At 36.8% G+C, this 12,847-nt stretch overlaps 2 long non-coding RNA genes across 2 annotated transcripts in view; both read right to left on the reverse strand.

Annotated features, from left to right (window-relative positions):
- Window positions 1-12,847, reverse strand: part of LOC122531289 — a 69,180-nt gene that overhangs the window by 14,026 nt on the left and 42,307 nt on the right. The window lies entirely within an intron of this gene.
- LOC122531291 lies at window positions 467-5,817 on the reverse strand. Its single transcript, XR_006307247.1, has 3 exons — window positions 5,122-5,817; window positions 4,278-4,348; window positions 467-3,485 (listed from the first exon to the last, which is right to left on the reverse strand). It is a non-coding gene; the product is annotated as an uncharacterized LOC122531291 (long non-coding RNA).

Raw genomic sequence — 12,847 nt, forward strand, 5'->3', positions numbered from 1 at the left:
AACGCTTCCTAGGCTTTTTTCCTTCGCGAACTCAGCTGTCACGCGTTACATAAATCTATCGTGGTAGGCTGTTCTCGTGCATGGATTTCCTATTTCTCCGCTTTCTATCACTCGCGCGGGCTAAAAACCTGCGAAAGAACGCCCCCCGGGGAATGCACCTTGTCGCGACGCCGCAACGCCGTGCGAAAAACCATAAAACTGAAAGAACGAAAGCCGGAGGATAATGCAGACAGGAAATACAATTCGGTTTCAATCATTACAAAATGTTACTGTCAAGCGTAGCTAAATTATCGCTGGATTTTAATTCTTAAAGAAAGTACAATTAAATATAAAATTTATAATTTAATTTCAATTTTTATTTTTATTTTTAATCTTTAATAAAATACAATTAGATGTAACCAACTTCAATTATGATATATCAATAATTTAATTATTACAATTGCATATTTTCTTACATATTGCAAATAATTTCAATTCCTCGAGTACTGATTTTTTTTTTTTTTTTTCTTTTTAACCTAACACCACGCTGCTCAAACATTCTACGCTATTGAACATCCTCTTCTTCAGAAATGTGTGACCTGTCGTTACAACTCGTAAAATCCGTGAGAAATCCTCGAACCGCAGAATTTTGTATTCAACTCTTTACGTAAAACGTGTGTCCGATTGCTTTTATTACAAACGCGAGAGCATTGTGCATTATCGATGGTCGAAAAATCGTTTCGGACGTTCCTCTCACTCGAGAGTTTTCTTTCGTAACGAATCGTGCATGCGTGAAATGGTATTTCGAGCCGCAAGCACGAGTCAGAGAAATGATTATTTACGGCGAAAAAGGAAACGGCCGCTTAAACACGACGAGCAAGCGTTTTTACGTACAAACGTTTTTCAATTGGCACGGGACTTACCCGATATTCGCTCGTTTTCTAGAACGGCCGTGAGTCGCCTAATCTTTCCGACGAGGTCGAGACTTGGCGACGCGAGCATCGTGACGCTAATTTGACGTCGCATGGATATTACACGGACGAGAAATGAGAAATACTTTTGGAAATACTTTTGGAAATTTTCAAAGAGCCGAAGAGTCCTTCAATTCCATGCTTTTTATCCTATTTTAATAGGCATCGTACTTGTATGAGAAGTAAGAAACGTTCTTAGGAATTTCACATTGAGAGAATCTCTTTTTCCGTGAAATTTTTCGAACTTTACGTTTGAGGAAATGATTCAGTCGATGCCGAGCCACGTGACAGACACTGAGAGCAGAAAATGTGAAAATAATCGATCGAAGTCAAATTCTCGGAGCGTGAAGGAAATGTCTGTTTTGTAATTTTATGAAGTCCCAGGGAGTCGAAGTCGTGGCAAACAAACCTTCGAGGCGAGTTTGTCCACTTCTGTACGGGTATCGCGCGTCTTCTGACGCAACCTCTGACGGATCGGATAAAATTTCTAAGCAGATCAAGTGCGTACACGCGCGAGCATCTGTTCGGTCATGGTCGTCGCGAGACCATGGTCACCGTAGAAAACACACACGATACAGTCGCTTGTTTACGAAGTAAAACTTCTTCTGTAAAAAGAACCTCAAAAAAATATTTAAATTAGAAAGATCAATCATTTCTCGTATTTTTTCTGCAAGTGTATCGTAATAATTCATCGCAGAAACCTAACGCGTAAAATGTTTGTAATCTCTAAAAGAAATAGTAGAAAATTACTTTACGTACCAGATATTATAGAAAACAGCTTCAAATGTTTCTCGACTTCAAAGACTATTCTTATAACTTGTAATAAACAACTCAATATTTTATAACTTCTCAGATAAATTGCACTGCCAAAAATTCCATTTGAAAAACCGAAACGAACCGATCGGCGCGTTTAAATTGCAAATAGCGAGTTTTCCAGAGACGCGATAAGATTATCGACGGTTCCGCGCGTGCAAAGGAACAGAGTTCGACTTGTTTTCTCGCGTTTTCTGTTTCTTCTTCTTCTTTTTCCTTTTTTTTTTTTTTTTTTCTTCGCTTTGCGTCTGTTTTGTCGCCACCGTCTTTATGCTGCTAATTACACGCCGGCAAACGCTATTTCTTTCTCATTAATATTTCCTCCGGCTTCGCCGAGTTTCCCCCGGCGTCTTTCAATGCAATGGAATGATCGACGGTTTCCCCGGCTTATTTCCGTGTTCGTTCGTCTGACGCTCGATTCCCCCCAACGTGAGGTGTTCGTCGATTTCTAGAAACTAATTGACTCGGTTCCAGAGGAAAGGTTAATGTGATACAAAGGTGGCTTTTTTCCCTGCGTAGCTCCTTCTGATTATGCTCGTTCGAAAGACTTTGTCCCACAGCGTTGGCCGTATGTCTGTGCGTGTGTGTATATGTGTTACGCGATAAATATTTTTCTCGACGCGTAGGGAAATTATGCTGGAAGATTATAAATGTTTTCTAAATGTATGCGATATTTCTGTGATTTTGTGATTCTGTAATTCGAAACTTCTTTCTAAATATTGAACGAATCAATTACTGCTCGAATTTAAATTAAAGTAGTTGGAATATAGTTGCATTCCAAGTCTCCCACAGATAATTGTAATCTTGATACAAGGATCAATTAGCTTTCACCTAACTGACAAGCGCAACCTTGTAAAGGCAACACCTTTCTTCCTCCAACAGGTCAGTTAGTCTATTCCTTAATACCACGGGCATTAATAGCTCGACCATCAGTCGACAATTCAAAGAAACATCTCGCCCGTTGAACACCGTGAACACTTGCTTGAGAAAAAGCGTCGAATGCCATTCGAGACGCGTGGACACAAAGGTGCAGGCATTTCTGAGTTGCAAAACCAGAATTCTTCCAATGTTCTTTAGAGAATTGCATTTGCATAACAGGCGCGTGCCACGCGTTGCAAAAGCCTTAGACCATTTACCAAATAGAATAGTTCTCCTCACATAGCACACTAGTCAATCGAGGACAGAAGAATGTTCCATTGGCATCCGCTTTATAGAACTTACCAATTACCAGTTGCTTCAGAAAGACAAACAAAATTGTTTCCAACAACAATGAGTATTAAACCTCTTTAAATTTCCTCGTAAAATTGCAGAATCTAGATGGCATAGCGACGAGAAAATATTTAAACAATTCTTGAAACTTTTCGCAACAAAATTCAAAAAGTTTCTCAAACAATTTTGCTAGATACCAGAAATTAAAATTTGATACACAAATCCACGACTTTCGCTCGTGATAATGGGACATTTTCTTTTGTTCTTTATTTTACGCGATCTTGAACTTCTTGAATTGTCACCAACGCGAAACACGCTCGCGCTGATACAGAGGCTTTCGTAACTAGCTCGTAATCATAGCGGAAAATGTGCATATCACTCGCCGCCGTGTTTATTACTGTTGATCGACGGTATTTGCCGAATACCTCGGGTCACTTCGTTCTTGCCAAGGAAAACGGCGAAACAGGAAACTCTCCTCCGTGGAAACGTAGAGCTGGTGCAACGAACTTCGAGCTTTGAAGAAATTGATCGATCAAAATGGAGTTCGTTAGATAGTAATAAAAAAAAAATTAAGTATAAAAGAAATTTATCGACTTTAGTGTTTTATTCAAAGTTTTATTTTAAATAAAATATTTTAAACCACTATTGTATAATGAAGAACTATCGTCCCAAACACTAATTATTAAAAATAAATATTTACGAGTGGAGACGTAGAAGATTTTAGTGTTTTATATAAAGTTTTATTTTAACTAAAATATTTTTAATAAAATATTTTAAACCACTATTGTATAATGAAGAACTATCGCCCCAAACACTAATTATTAAAAATAAATATTTGCGAGTGGAGACGTAGGAGATTTTAGTGTTTTATATAAAGTTTTATTTGAACTAAAATATTTTTAATAAAATATTTTAAATCACTGTTGTATAATGAAGAACTATCGTCCCAAACACTAATTATTAAAAATAAATATTTGCGAGTGGAGACGTAGGAAATTTTAGTGTTTTATATAAAGTTTTATTTGAACTAAAATATTTTTAATAAAATATTTTAAATCACTGTTGTATAATGAAGAACTATCGTTCCAAACACTAATTATTAAAAATAAATATTTGCGAGTGGAGATGTAGGAGATTTTAGTGCTTTATATAAAGTTTTATTTTAACTAAAATATTTGTAATAAAATATTTTAAATCACTATTGTATAATGAAGAACTATCGTCCAAACACTAATTATTAAAATAAATATTTGCGAGTGGAGACGTAGAAGATGCGCACAGGCAATACAGTGGATATTTACTTACGTAGCGTGGACCTTCGGTGTAGAAAACTAATAGCGGACGTTTTGTCACGGGTGGAAGCAGTATCGTATCCCCTACATTGATCAAAAAATTACGTGACATAGTATAGTCTCGTCGAAAAATTTGGAGCATATCTTTCATTGAATAAAGCAGCTGAAATTTTGCAACTGTGCAGATACATGTACGTAAACAGGGAGGAATCAGTCATTTTCGATTAGTTCCTGTCTGTCAGCCTTTCGAGACAAGGTCGGCTTTACGCGAGCACAAGTCTTCAGATTCAGCGGAGTCATCTTTCACGCGAGTTCAACTGCACGTCGCTGATATGGAGAAAGCCTAAGAATCATTAATCGTGACGAAGAAACGGAAGAAAGTTGAATACTTCGGACAAATTGGCAAGTTCTCTGGGCGATTCTAAAAATCAAAGAAGTTCTCTTCGAACCTACGCTTCGTGAGACAAATTCGTGCAACGATAAAGGCTAAAGGGAAAACTGTTAAATTTTCTAAATATTCATCTCTCTAACGCCAATCTGAAGACTGTCCCTCATCGATCAACCTTCAAAAATGTAGCTATATTGAACTGTTCAGTTCTTGGGCGATTCTTAAATTCATAAAACTACAAAATTCTTTGTATCCTCGCCCTTTGAACTTGCACCAATTTGAAAACTTTTCGTCGTTGAAGAATTAATTGATTTAGCAAATCGCGTGATATTCACGTAAAATTCCATCCATCTTCAACTGCTTGACTCTTGAGTGATCGTCAAATTAAAGAAAAAAAAAAAAAAAAAAAATCACAAAACTTTGAACTTCGACCATTCAAGAATAAATTAATTTAACAACTCGGACGCACCTTTACGTAAAATTCCATCCGTCTCCAATTGCTTGACCATTGAGTGTCGAATTCAAGAAAATGTTCCTTGAACTTCCGGATTCTGTAGCCTTTGCCTCGCAATTTCGAACGTTGTTCACCGTCGGGTTTTCACTATCGTCGAAATCCAGCGAGCCGGCCCGATAAATCATGCACGTGCGACAGACCTTCGTGCAAAATGCAGCGTTATCGATCGCACGGCCCGCGATATTGTTTGTTTCCATCCCTAGGAATTGCATAACACGGCGATTGCGATTGCGTGGCCTGGGCCAAGTACAATACACGCAGCGCGATGCCGCGACGCAATGTTAAACGTTTCGCGTTGCTACACATGGCCACGCACGTGCGTGACCGTCGTACGCGCTGCCACTGACATGCACTTGCCATTCATAAACTGTCGGATCGCTGAAAAATTCCACGCTTCTTCCCCGAGTGAAACATTCTCTCCGTTGCTTCGTTCATTTGCCATGTCGGAGATCTTGACCTCCGTTATCAGGAAAAGATTTTACATGGAAAATATTTTATCGAAAGGTTAAAGAAAGCTGTTTGTCTGTCTACGTAGTTTAGATTAGACTGTGCCGCGGACATCTGCACAGTTTATCTTCCGTCTGTTTTGATTTCTTCAAAATTTAATTACTATTTAAATGAAATTTTTGAACTCAGCCCTGTATATCCGAAGTGATAACAAAGTGTTGCCTATATTTGTGATTATTGCATCGATGATTTATAGTTGTGCAAAATTTCATTTTAGTATAATTATAATATTTTAGTATAATTATAAGTTTTTCTTTGTATAATCATTTTAGTATAATTATAGTATAATTATAATATAATTATATTATATTATGATTATACTATATAGTGTAATTATAATTTAATATAATATTATATACAATTATATTCTTATAATATAATATTATTACATATATATTAATATTATCAATTATATAATATTAATATATACTATATTTTATATATATTAATATTATTATATTATATATACTCTAGTTAGATGTCGTATGTGTGACAGTGATAACAATTTGTAAGATCAGTCAGGAGAAATTGTTACAAATTACTTTATTATTTATTCCGTTATCGAAACATCCTTATGTTTGTTGTATCGTCAACATTTTGTTTCACTTTCTCCCCGTGCTTTACAACGATCGGTACAGTTGTCGATTTTTAATTACACGAACGACACTCCTCGTCTTGTTATTCGAAACATATACAACACGTTTTGCAACGATTCACAACGGCGGATGTTGATATGTTAAGTCACGATTCCGTCTCCTCCTCCCTCCCTCCTATTTTTTTGTTTTTTTAATTGTGTTATATAATTTTATTCTTCGTTTTCCGGTTGCGTGACGGTTACGCAACAAAATGGCTAATACTCCGAAACGACAACGTTCGACAGAGGCGAACGATAATTAATTGCGTTTTCTTCTGTCGCGCAAATTGCACTGCTCGTTCTGAATCTGTTCATTAAATCTCAGGAGATTTATACGCGCGCGTAACGAAATTATGATTTAACAAAATGGAAAAAAAAAAAGAAAGAAACCGATTCTGTAACTCTCGAATGTATCATCTTCTTATCTGGCTGTCATTATAGAGTACGATAATATACTACTGTAAATTCTGTGTCACGAAAATGTTTGAAATAAAAATCACGAGTGGAACACGTTTTTGATCCACTTAGAAATCCGATATGCTAAATATATTCGGAGCTTTTAAGAAAGTGTCTGCTATAATTAACTACTATTTTACGTTTCGTACATTTGTATTATGTTTAACTTAACGAAGCCAGAGAGCTGAATATCTTTCGTTTGATGACAAACAATTGCAATATCCAAATCATTTGTTCAAATTTTATATCTTTACATTTACGATAATATATTTACTCTATATTTCACGTTTGACATTATGCTTTATAATATAGTAATTTAACGAAGTTTCCGGAGTGAATTTTGTTTGAAGACAAACAATTGCAACATCTAAATCATTTGTTTCAAGTTTTATACGTAATTTACGCTCACGATAATATATTGTACGAAAGATACAGACGAATTGATATGAAGATGAATTATTCATCGAGGGATTTCCGTGAATGAATAAATTATTACGATCAGAAATATTGCACACCAATATTACGACGAATTAACGAATTCTCAATTGATCGGCAAATTGCCAATTAATTTGATCTCGTGAAATTGAAAAAGCTTGATTTATTACAATCAAGCCCAAGAAATGGAGATCTATTTTCGTTTGGAAAAAGAGGTCGAAACGGTTTTCTCTCAAACTGACCGTCGATAACGCTTATCGAACGATATAAAATCTTTTTCAATCGGTTTTACTTCCTAAAAATATTCCCGCTACTCCAATTTCGAGAGTCTTCTGATTTGGAAAGAAATTTGCTCGTCGTTGGGAGGGAGACGTCCCGTTTGTCTTTCAACAAGGTTACCGTTAAAATTGAACAAGGATTACGTAAAATCGAAACAATAAAACAGAAGCGTGTTTATCGTGTTTACAAATAACGAACTCAAGAATTTCAAAATGGACAATAAACTCGCGTTACTGACGCAACGCGGAAGATAAAATCGGTCCACGGTGAAATAGACGATTAAATAAGATTGTCTTGTATTATCTAGAATGGATAAAAACTGATTTATCGTCTTAGAATGAGAGACATTGAAACGAACGAAATCTATGCATCAGTGGAATAAACTTTTTGTCTTATTGTGACATTTTGTGAGATTCTAAGGTCAATTCGGTTCAGATAAAGGGTTCGTCTCTGTTCCGTGTTTCGTAGTTTTAAATCCTTTCTCCGAAAGATACTTTGGTTTCCAACCAATAGTTATCATCGTAAAATTTACATGAAAAATGTGACAATACATCCAGCGACGAGTATGAATACAAAAATTTCAAATTCAATTTAGTCTAGTCTAATTCTCTCTAATCTGTATAATTCTCTATTTTGACGACTTGAAAATGTTATTTATTCAGTTCTGAATGTTCTTTTCGATATTTACAATGTCACGTGTTCAGAGAAAGGATCGTGCGATCCTCTCCAAAAAAAAAAAGAATTTCGTTTCGCAAACACGCAAATTGTAGAACTTGATTGCAACCGAATTCCCGTGAGCTTCTTCGAACGATCTCTTCTTTAAAAAAAAAAACGAAAAAGAAACTTTCACTTACCGCGTCTTCTCGCGGTACGAATAAATTCAAAACGGAGGCAGATCTCCGATCGTGGCAGCCAGACGCAGGCCATAAATTACAAAAGATTTCGTTAATCACGGCCGAGTCATTCGACTCGAGAGATTGCTCAACGCAAATTTATGCCACGTCTACAATCGTACGCTCGAGAGAGAGAAAGAGAGAGAGAGAGAGAGAGAGAGAGAGAAAGAGAGAACATCGAGCAAACGCACGCAAATAGATCGTGGCGAAAAAATTTCCGCCGATCGACGAGGAGGAAGAAACCGAAGAGGAAACAGAAGACGCTCTAATTGAAGCTCGTAATCGTCGTCGGCGTTTGCGTCAGTTTTGCTAACGTGACCGCGGAATTCTACGTACGTTCGCCGTGATCTAACGTGATTTCTGTCGTCACGTGCCGGCGTGTGACCTATTCGAGCGCCAGGATCCGCGGGTCAACGCGCTGCGAATTCAGTTCCGTTTTACAACGACGAACGCGACCTCGCATACTCCTCTTTCTTCGGCAAACAATATTTCACAATTCACAAATATAATTTAAATTTAACACACGCGAGAGCTAAACATCGGCTGTTTAACATTTCGTAACGAAGTGTTGAACGTTTTAATTTTTAAACGAGACGGACTGTGTTTATTTAGGATTTGTTGTTGGTTAATTGTATTATATACTGGTTAGATCGGATTTATTTTGATGACATCATTTCTCTAGCCGACAAATAATGTTTTAACTGAGTGTATGTTCTTCTACTTTGTTAGAAATATTACTATAGACTGTACAAGGAAGAGCAATGTTTTCGCTCGGGGCAACCTAAGTTTAAAGCTTAAATACTAGAATAGTAGATCAGGTCGAAGGTCGCGTTGTCGAACAGTTGTACAAGAAATTTTAATGCCGGCGAATCTTTCGATGAGCGTCACCGCAATACTATTTTCACGAAATCTCCAGTTTCATAAAAAAAAAAATCATTGTATCATTTTTCTGCGACAAACGCGATAATCAAGCGAGTGATGAAATTTATCCGATGATGATTCACAATGAACTGCATTATAAATTTGCAACGATCGAGTTGAAAGTGTTCATTCTGCTACGAGATTATTCGTGACATGTACAGGGTGTTTATGACTTTTTTTCATTATTTTTAGGCGTACAATCAGCTTCCAAAGTGGGTCCCACAAGTTACGAGACACTCTGTATATCGACTAGATCGTTTACAGATCGTTCTTTTGTATATTTACAAACTACAACGTCGTACAATATCTCAGAGAGTTTGTATCGTCTGTTATTTATTGCGGGCATTGTCTCGATAGTACGAGCCTTCTGCAAAATAACAGCCTTTCAATAACAGAACGTCGAACGAGACAGAGAGTGACTCCCAACATGGCGATCGGTGAATTATTCAAAATCATGGTTTGATATTACGCATTACGAGTCGTGTAATATGTTTCGCAGCGAGTTTCTCGGAGCGTGGCTTGCTTCCTGATAACCTACGTGCCAATCGATACTTGCATTCCTACGGTACACATGTTTGGTCGAGAGAACTGTGCAACTGTTTCTCGTTACGTTCGCGTTCTCACACCTTGGACAAACTCGAAGTTATGAAAGACGCAATAAATCGGACTAAAAATTATTCAAATCATCGTCATCGTTCGAAATTCAATGATCAATATCACTTGCGTCGTGAGACGTAATTATGCACTTACAAATGCACTGAACAAACTTCTGACGATATTATTTCTTTTATATTACTAAATATATATATATATATATATATATTACTGAAATATAATAAGTTGTGATCGTTATATTCTCGAATGACGGAGTGTACGAAGAAGTTTGTTTTTTTAAAGAACTTTCAAGTTGTATACAGTGTATATTAATCTACGAAACAACACGACACCCTGTATATTGTCATTATCTGTCCCTCCACCATACATTCTCCACCAGTACGAATAACTCTGCAACAAAACCGACCTCCATACGGGTCGATCGTATATTTTTAGTCTTGGCGGCGCACCGATAAACGTCGTGCGAATAAAGAGAGATTTGCGACAAACAAAGGATGAAATGATCGAGAGGCCGGCTCGCACCTTAACGCCACGCTCATAAATACTACGATGCTCCATTATCGATCAATCACCCGGGCTTAACGCGTGTTTGACTCGAACAATGAGTTGAATTGTCCCGGCAAATTGACTTTGTTCGATCGTGGGTGAGCAAAGGTTCCGATCGCGATTGTATCGTTCGCAGAAATGAGGCGTCTACCTTTAATTTGCGAGACCTTTGAAGCGAGAGACTGTAAAGATTAAGCAAATTTCGACAACGATGAAAAACAGAGGTCTATTTTAATTTCTCGTTGGTCCACACCGATTTTTCGTTTCTCCTTCAGACGACTGTCAGAGGCCTGACCGTGGGCAATAATCGATCGACGATTGATCGGCCTTCGAGCGATGAAATATTGCGCGCGACATACTCGCGCGTCGGTCCAAGGTCTTATTATTAGTAGGTCACTCGGTACCAGTGAAACCGTTTTGGTCGACCAAGCACGGATAATCGTCTCGTTCGCTCGTCGACTTTGTCGTCGGGCGGCTTCCAGTTTCGCCTCGCTTTGTCGACGTTTCGACTTGGTCCGTTGGATATTCTTTCGATCGTCTAGATATATTCTTTTCACCGAAGGAAAGGAAACTTTGGAAACTCGACTGATGGGAAATTTGAAGACGCAAGACTGTTTATTATTATCATTTTCACATAAATTTCATTCCGAAGGATACGGAATTTCCATCGATCTTTGAAAGATAAAGTAAAATTTCAGGCTAAAGGTATCCGAGTTACATTAAATTAAAATCGATGGGAATTTCAACGTCAGTTAACAATTCGACTCGATAATTTCGTAATCAATTTTATAAGCAACGTTCTGATGAGAGTCAAGGATTTAAAAAACGGTTGACGGTACAAATATATTTTCAATTGCTCTTCGCCTCTCGTCTGAATCACTGTCTGAATATCGAAAAATACGATTTTCGAGATGCATAATGTTTTCAGCGAAACTCCCAGATTGAATAAAGGGAATGACCAATATAGATAAAGAGAAAATAGAAACCGGGAGGGGAAACCGGCAGATTCGATCAAAGAAATTATTAACTGGATATGATTTTCTGCCTCGTCAATGGGCAGGGAATTGATTAGTGAATTCTTATTGAAAGGCTGGAACGGCTTGCTCCATTATCGTCCTGATAAAACGATTTATTTCGCGCGTCAGATAGATTAAACTTCCGCGACTTCTCGCACCTGTCATTGTCAGAGCTTCGTGTGTCCCCTCTTTCCCCTGCGCTTGTATTTGCGGGCTCCGGATCTCCATTTGTCTGGAAATTTATTTTATACCGAGTTGGAAATTGACGATCAACGACTTCCGCAAATTACTCCTCGTTATAACATGCTGGTACATCGTTCGATACAATGTCGTTAAATTCCGAGTGAATTTCGAAGTCCATCAATTTTCGAAGGACGTGGTGCAACGTCTTTTTGGAACGTAATTGATGATTTCGAAAGGAAAGTTAAATTTTCAAGCGAGAGACACGCGTTGCACTTTGTAGGATGCGATGCATATTATATCTGTGCAGTGGCTTTTAATATTTAAAAATTCCCCGTTTTATAATATAATAGAATTCGAATTTAATTGAATTGTCAGTTTCATTAAATTTTTATTGATTAAATTATCTGTTTGCAAATTAAAATACGTTTCTTCAATTTACTATTATAATTAATTTATAACATGTAGTTATTATTTGTTTATAATTAAGATTTGTCTCTTATTCGATAGACACTGTACACGTTAAATTAATTAACGCATGCGATAATATGTAGTCAATGTTACACTGTATCAGAGAAGTACAAGGGAAGCCGTCATTATGTAATGCAAAAAGTAGTTTCGCAACGCGTAACAACCATAAACGAAATGTGAGCAATAAGGTAAAAAATAAATGTCCAGCCTGTTGCAGTAATTTTCCTCAAAGGCGAGTCGTCCTGCGGTTTGCCGTACATTCTGGCAAATATCAAGTGTCTTAAAGAAGATGTTTTCGTTAAGAGGCACTGCTTAAAATTCAACGAAAAATTTTGAATTTAAATAAACGTAAATAAATCATTCCTCTCAATAAAAAGTGGTAGCATTTACAATTTCATTATATTTACGATATCGTTGAAATATAGAATTTTATGAAATACTTGCGAAAAGATTTCATTTGTTAACATAGCTTAATTGCCCAAAACGGCAAATATAGTTTGATCAAAAACGACATAGAACAATTGCAAATTCTTTAACACATTTATCAAAATACTCTGTGTCGCAAAATGACTGAAATATTTCAACAAAATTTCTTTATACTTCTCTATATTTATATTGCCACATTTTTCTACTGTTTTATTAAAATTTCTTTCAGTCCCTTGCCAATAATAATTCAATCTCTGTAATCGGATTATGTTGACGTTTAACGAACCACGTAGAACAATTAC

Source organism: Frieseomelitta varia, unplaced genomic scaffold (assembly GCF_011392965.1).
Source record: "Frieseomelitta varia isolate USP_RPSP 00005682 unplaced genomic scaffold, Fvar_1.2 scaffold_383, whole genome shotgun sequence".
In the NCBI taxonomy this organism is placed as follows: domain Eukaryota; kingdom Metazoa; phylum Arthropoda; class Insecta; order Hymenoptera; family Apidae; genus Frieseomelitta; species Frieseomelitta varia.